Genomic DNA, 7,634 nt, shown 5'->3' with positions numbered 1-7,634 from the left:
GAGAGAGAGAGAGAGAGAGAGAGAGAGGGAGAGAGAAGAGGGTAAAGGTGAGGGTCCACACGTATTTTTATTTATTTATTTGAAAGCAAAAATGGCGTTAGATATGTATAAACAAAGCCTAACAATAAAGAAATAGTGGTATGTTTCAGAAGTTTAAAATTAATAATTGTAAGGCTGTCAAATAATAAAATTATATTATTATTATTATTATTATTATTATTATTATTATTATTATTATTATTATTATTATTATGTCATCTTTCTTTTTCAGTCTTTTTTATAACAACCTAAAACCTTTTCATGTGTTCTTCAAAGTCTTTTTTTTTTCTTTTCCCTCGCCTGAAAAAAATAATAAATAAAAAATAAATACTCGTGTGCCTCTCTGGTTGTGTCTCCTTGGTAGGCTCCTATCACTCCGGTTTTCTCCGAGGTCTGAGAAAGAAAGAGGATTAACTTGTGAACCAATGGAAATAAGAACTTAAACGGGAGGTAAATCTGGCCACTGTCTCTTTGTGAGGACCGTCTCTAAAGCAATTAAAGCGAGAAAGAGTTTCTTCTCAGCGCCTCTCCACCTAAAGCTCCTTAGAGCGGCTAGAGCTGTCCAGCGCATCTGAGGGGCTTAAACGCCATAAAACAGCTCCCCTTACCCCTGCATCCAGCCATGCACCGCTGAAAGCGAGGTGGGCGAACAATGACCTCCACACGATGAGCAACGCCAAATTTGAAAATGTTCATTTCATATGGAGAAAAAAAACGAAAGAAAACTCAGGAGGGCTCAGGATGAGTTATTGATTTTCTTTTCGGGTTTTACCCTCCACCTTTATCACATAATATTTAGCCTATTTGCATAACTAACAAATCAAGCTTTTTATTTGACAAAGAACAAAACTATCTTTAATGCGCTCACTTCTGCCAGCTAATTAATACTCTTAATGATGTTTCTGCAACTTCATGAATACATTAGGTGTGCAATCCAGCAAGCCTCAGCCTCTCCTGCACCATTCAAGGGTATTTCAGCATCTGTTCATCCCAGAGCAATTAATCATTTTGATGTGTAGTTTAAAACCGACTTCTTGCGGGAGACCTTTTTTTGACAAGAATAACAAAGCAATTTGCCAGGAGGAGCCACCTCTTACACACAATATTATAGGAGCACTTCCACAGTAAGAGCTGCTTTCCATATATATATAAATATTTATCTTTTAAAAAAAATTGATATATGAATTTAAAGAGACAGCAACAATTTTGCGGTTTATTGTCAGCACCACACCTCTGAATCCTCCTGAAATCCCTTTTATTTGTGACAAGATCTCAGGATCTCCTCAGCAAATCCCTCCTCTAAAAGTTTTCAACCTGTCAGTTTCCTCTAAAAGCTGGATAATTCCCCCTCTTTTTTCCTCTGTCCATCCCCATCTCTCTTTCTTATTGCCCTCTTTTCCTCCCTTGTCTCAATCCCTCTGTCTCATTTATTTTCCTTGCCTTCTCTGCTCTCTCCCTCTCTCTGTCTCTCTCTGGCTCGGATCCCTCTGCACAAGGGGCCCCATTGTATAGTCCTAATCCAGAGGCAACACAGCTTTAGGGACATGCAGGGATAAAAGGCCCATCAAGCCCACAACTTTATGGGGGCAAATCTCTCCCTAATCCTTTGCTTTATCTAAACAAAAGCCCCTCTGCCTTAATCCACCTATGTGTTGAAAAGAAAGAGAGGAAGAAACTGGAGAGTGGCAGAGAATGGGAGAGGGGGAGAAAAAAAGAGAGAAAACAAGAGATGTTGGAGAGAGAGAGAGAGAAAAATCTCACGCGCTCTCGGGTTGAACAGGAGATCACACGGAGGAGGTAGAAGTTTTCAGGAAGAGGTAAGTCATACTGACAAGCTCTCACCTGCGGGTAAGCTTCAAGTTTTAAGTGCTGCCAAACTGTAGCGCATCTCTCACTTAAAGACCCCAGCTCGTGTTTTGCAGTCGAAATGAATGAGGCTGGTGTGTTCATTAAGCAGGACGTTATTTTAAGAGATGCATTTGTCAAGAAAACACGAGGATCTCTTTATGCTGACAAGTGAAGATAACACCAAAGTGGACGTGGGCACAAATGTGTTAATGCTGTGTCCAATTTGGCCATGACTGAAAATAAAAGTGTGTTGATCAATGTAAATAAAAGATGAGAAAATGTTGTTTAACAGGGTTGGGCGATGTTCTAAAAAAGCCTTTCAGTCAGTCTGATTAATATGTGGCTTGATTTTGAGGCTAAAACCTGCAGCATCGGCTCACACTTAACATTAAATGTGTATTCATTAATGCAAGCACCGCTGACTGTGCAGTTTAAGAGTCCCAACAGTGTTTATGGGTTAGTATTATTTGTTTACTGAGAAGCTGCCTGCATACTGTGGTTTGGTATTGTCTTGCTGAAATAAGCAAAGATGTCTGGATGGCAGCGCATTCTGGTGAAAAAGCCTTTGCATATTATAAATATTACTATTCAGCAGTCCTGCTGTGTACATTAGTGCCCACTGTCAGCCTCACCCCCACCAGGGGGTTATTACAAGCTGGACAGTCCCTCTCCTCTTTAGCCTCGAGGATATGGCATCTAACATTTACAAAAAGGAATTTCTGATTGAATTCTTTAGACTAAATAATGATTTTCCACTTCGCCCAGAGAAGTCTTAGATTTTCATATTTTTTCATTACATGGCAGCGTTTTGGCTGGGTTTTTTTGTTTGTTGCTTGCTTTTTGTCTTTTTGGGTGCAGCTTGCAAATCCATGAACATTTCCATAGAATCATGTTGCTTTTAATGCAGTGGTGCAAATATCCCAGTGATTCAGTGTTGGTTTTCAGCCTCACTTTCTGAATATTTTAATGATTTCCATGTGCCAAAGAAACACAGAATTCTTTGCAATTTTATGTTTAAAACAGTTCTTCTTAAATTGTTTCTAAATCACTGCCCATCGTGTTACCCCTGTTTCAGCTGTTCTGCTTTGGGTTATATTCTCTAACTAGCCACCTGTTATTTTACAGGCTAAAGAAGATCAATTTTTAATTCTCAGTTTTTCTCAGGTGTGGCTCCTTATGACACCACCTGCTTTGCCCCAGGTTGTTCTTGCAGTAAAAGAAATGTGTCCACCTGTACAGCTATGACTTATCTAAAGCCTCTTGTGCAGCCTGAATCCCTTCACTTCCTCTCAAACATCTGTCTTTACCAAAGAAAATCTCACTGTATCGGCTCCACTTTGGACAATCAAGCTTTAATCTGGAGCTGGATTTATCTGACTGAGTGCTCACAGAGTTTAAGTCATAGCTCTGAGGGACAGGTGGTGGGAGAAGCGAGATATCTGCAGCATTTTATGGAGCAAATTGCTGTTAAAATAATGAATTTTTGCTTAGTTAAATTTGTTTAACTATCTTCCTTTTTTTTTTTAGCTAAATCTCAACTATTTACTCTTTAAATATGTATTTAATTCAAGACCCTTTCAGAATAAAATGCCCCACCACTCTGTCAAAGTTGTCAAAATCATCTCCGCTTGTCTCCCCACTTCTTTTACTTTTAGGCACATTCAGCATGGCACTCATATTACATTCATTAACACCCTCAATTACCTTCTCCTCTTCGGCTTCATTCCTTCCTAATAGAGCTAGCATACGGCTAATGAAGCAAATAGTTGGGACAATTTAGTCATTAGAGACAATTAAGACAATCCATTGCAATCCATCTCAGACCAGGAGACACGGAGAGAAATCAGGGAGAGATCCAGCGAGCAGCCACCCAAACCAAACATCGCTCTGTGCAAGCAGTCAGCCAGTGTAGAGAAAATGCTTTAGACTGGATTGAAGTAATTTTCCCTCCGGTGGCATCGCTCGTAATACTTGAACCATTATAAGTTGGCTGAAGGCATCTTGCTTTCCTTCATGCAGGGATTACACCTGGCCTCAGGAGGAGGAAAATGGTTCCCAAAGAGGCAGGCAGACGCAGAAGGAGGCAGAAAGCAGCCTTGATGCATTCCACCACAATAAAGTATAAATCCTCTTCTTCACAGCGTATTACAGGAATGAACATAAGGGATTGTGTCATTGTTGGCCTATAATCTGGCTTTAAACTCCTTGTTTTACAAATGGTCTTCTTTAAAAAGCTCTTTCTTTTTGCCGGGCGCTTCTTTTTTTTTCATTCTTTTCATCCCGTATTAACCTGCCGTTCCCTCATCAGCACTTTTTAATTTTTTTTGTTCCCTTGCCTGTCACGTTTGTGGATCGTCTATTATAAGAGTCTATATTTACACAATTCCCTTCTTTGATGCATACATGTAACGTGCAAATGAGCTGTCTAATTAGACACAAGGAATGTGCATCCATAATGCTCACATTGCAAAGCAAGAGTGCACTTTCCGCTTGTTACCTAGTTGTAATCGTAAGTGTCACCAAAACAGATAAAGCACACGCAGGAATGTGTGAATTTCCCAATGCTTTTCTATGTGTCCTTGCCCTCCGAGGCTAAGGGTAATGTCCTATCCTGCTTTGGATGTGGAGATGGTGGCAGTGGGGGTTTTTTTTTCTGCCTGCTGAACAGGCAGTCTGCATGAAATAACTCCTGATAGAAATGTTCAAGTTGTCACCCTCTCCTTTGTCTCCAGTGCTGTCTTTACTGAGCATGACGATTGCACGTGTTACACCTGAAAAATTCAAGAAATGACACGAATCAGGTGTCGATCATTGTGAAGCACATAAAACATAACAAATGTGTATAAAGCAGAATTCAATTTATGGTTGAATTGTGGTTGTTAAAGTGATTTACTAATGCAGTAAATGAAATGCAAGTTATCATGCATTTAGCTATAGCACTTATTGAGTCTATTCTGCACTGTTATAATTTATTTTTTAACAGATTATTTAAAATAAATGCACAGATAAATCATTCAGTAATAATATCTCTTTCAGTCACAACTCATGCATGCTTACTAATTTAGCTTTTTGGTTACACTGTAGGACACAAATTAAGATGCGGGATATTTAAAAGGTTTTAGTTAAAATGCACTCTTTCTCAACATTAAGCCAAGAGCTAATAGCTCTTCGGGGTTTCCAGGTAGACAAGTTTAGCCCCAACACCAGACCACATTTTACTAATTTATTCACAGGATCACAAGAGGTTGCAGAAGGGCAGTCTCTCTTATAGCTGCCACCTGAGACCGCTAACCCGGTAATGTCACGTGGCCTTGATGAGATTCAGTCATATTTCCCATACAAACACATTTTTAAAGTGTAGGTTTACACGAGCTTTTTCCATGTAACAGAGCATCCTGTTTGTCTTGACTAACAGGGAGTATTCATGCTTCTTTTTTTTAAACAGAGAAGGACATTATTGGGTTTTTATTAACGTGAATTAGCTGCGTTGATTGAGTTGTCACAGACAGATAGATTAGAGATACAATCAGCTGAGTCTGATGGGGGATGTGGATTGAAGTGATTTATGGAATATCAATATTTTGGCAAATTCAAATATCTGAGCAGAAAATTACTTCTTTTTTTCCAGACACCCAGTCAGATTTAGCAGTTTTTTTTAGCATAGCAATAAATAAGTTCATGACTAATAAGTTCATCACTAATGAAACAGTTGATTGGTCTTCGTCTCTTCTGAGAAACGTGATCTCTCGCTCTTAGAAAGTCGCAGACAGGTTAGGGTGAGACGAGGCAGCACATCTGGCTCCAGCCTTCTGTCCTCTGGCAGCGTTTCCTGTTTCCTCCCTCCTTCCTTATTTGCTCCTTATTTGAGTCTCACAGGCCCTGTCACCCCCCCTCCTCCTCCTCCCCCTCCTCTGCTCTCTCCATTGCCTCTGAAAGGAACCTTGCTGGGCCCAACTGCCTGTGTAACAAGCTGGGCTGGGCAGTCACAGTGGGGTATGCTATTGTGAGTGTCTATGTGTTTACATTTGTGTATATGTGTTTGCAAGGGATCACCTTGTACTTTTTTTCAGGGAGCCTCCCCCATGAAAACACACTTGAAGCGGTACTGGCTGCGTCACCCTTACTTCTACTCATCTCGTGTGCAAACACACAGACGCACACCATCGTCACTCTTCTCAGTGATCCTCCAGCTCCCTTCCACAGCAGGGAGCAGAGAGAGGAGGTGGAGCAGGAGGCTAATGGATATGTTTGTTTACCTATTTGTCCTTGACATGATCAATTGATCAGCAGGCTAATTCACTGCCACCATGGACTCATTACATTTCCATTTAAATTGCTAATGGATTTCTTCGAGGCTTCATCTTTGCTTCCCATTTGCCCTGCACGTGCAGAGCGTGGAGGTACGGTAGAGGTGCGCGTCTGCGGAAGAAAGCACTCACCTGCATAAATCTGTTTGTAAGCATCAAGCAAAAGTTTCACTCCAGAAGGGAAAATCCAACACGAGTCACACTTTGTATCATTTGCGTCTCAGTAACAAGTGAAGTACGACAGGGATAATTACCTGTATCGTGGAGCTTGTTTCGGTCATTGTTAAATAGATGTCATCAAGTCACACCCTCTCACATAATATACACACACAATCCCCTGGGAGAGATGTGAGCTAATTCCTGGGTGTTGAAAGCCTCTGATTATGGGTGGCTGGGAAGATTGCTGTTAACAACTACTGATGTGGAATTAAATAAAGCAACAGCAGGACATCCTAAGCTAAGCACTTATTAACAATATGCTCTGATAACGTGGGGTCTTCTTTAGTTTGAATGCATTTTAACAGCACATCTGGATATCTGAAGACTATGAAGTGTTTTGTTTTTTGTTTTCACATGGGTGCCAGTTCAAAAGATTAGCTTGGGAAGCATTTCCTGCATTTCTTTAATAGGAAACAAAAAGAGAAACACTGCAAAATTTTAATTTCGTTCTGAACAGATGGAAAAATTTGAATCTTTATTTCATACAATCAAAAAAGTGTAGAAAGTTTATGACATGTGAATTTAGCAGAATCATCAGGGTGTCTCCTGTTTGTTCCAGTCTTTAAAATAACCTGCTTGTGAGGGAGAAATAGATGCAAGTAATGTGCGTTTCAATCACATGATTCATACTGTAGATACATGTATCCTATTAACCATTTATTGTTAGCTTCTCACTTAGCTTGTTTTTTGCATTTTTGCAGCATTTTTTCTGTTTTCTGTTGTGACAAGCAGAATCGTGGTCTGAAGGCTTTGTTGTTTGTTGTGCTAGTGCAGTTAACCTCTCAGGACCTGCGTGCCCAGAATGGTGCACAGAGTTTTTAGTAACAAGGTTTAGTAACACCTTAAATCATAGCCTCTTTGTAACTTCATTAGCTCCAAATGACACCGCAATTGAGTAAAATAACTTGGTGTTCTATTAAATAAGGCTTTAAACTAGCAATTAAGACCACAAACTCTTCAATATAGTGTTTACTGTGATAATAAATTAAGTGAGACATAGGGTTATTTTCTCAATGAGGGGTGGCCCTCTGATGATCATGAATGCAGAGGTCGGGGATGAAAGTTCTCCATCTCATTTGTGGATTCAGGAATCCAGTTACATACAAATGCAATGTCCACTGTCTGCATGCACATCCTCAGCCGTTTGAATAAGCTTTTAAAGAAAGGTACACCTCAGTGACATTATTTGCATCATTAGTTATGTTATATTATATTAGATAT

This window comes from Pundamilia nyererei, unplaced genomic scaffold, assembly GCF_000239375.1.
Source record: "Pundamilia nyererei isolate P.nyererei 1_Seehausen unplaced genomic scaffold, PunNye1.0 scaffold00004, whole genome shotgun sequence".
NCBI lineage: Eukaryota > Metazoa > Chordata > Actinopteri > Cichliformes > Cichlidae > Pundamilia > Pundamilia nyererei.
The sequence above is the reverse complement of the archived record's forward strand: the minus strand, read 5'-3'. Positions refer to the sequence as shown.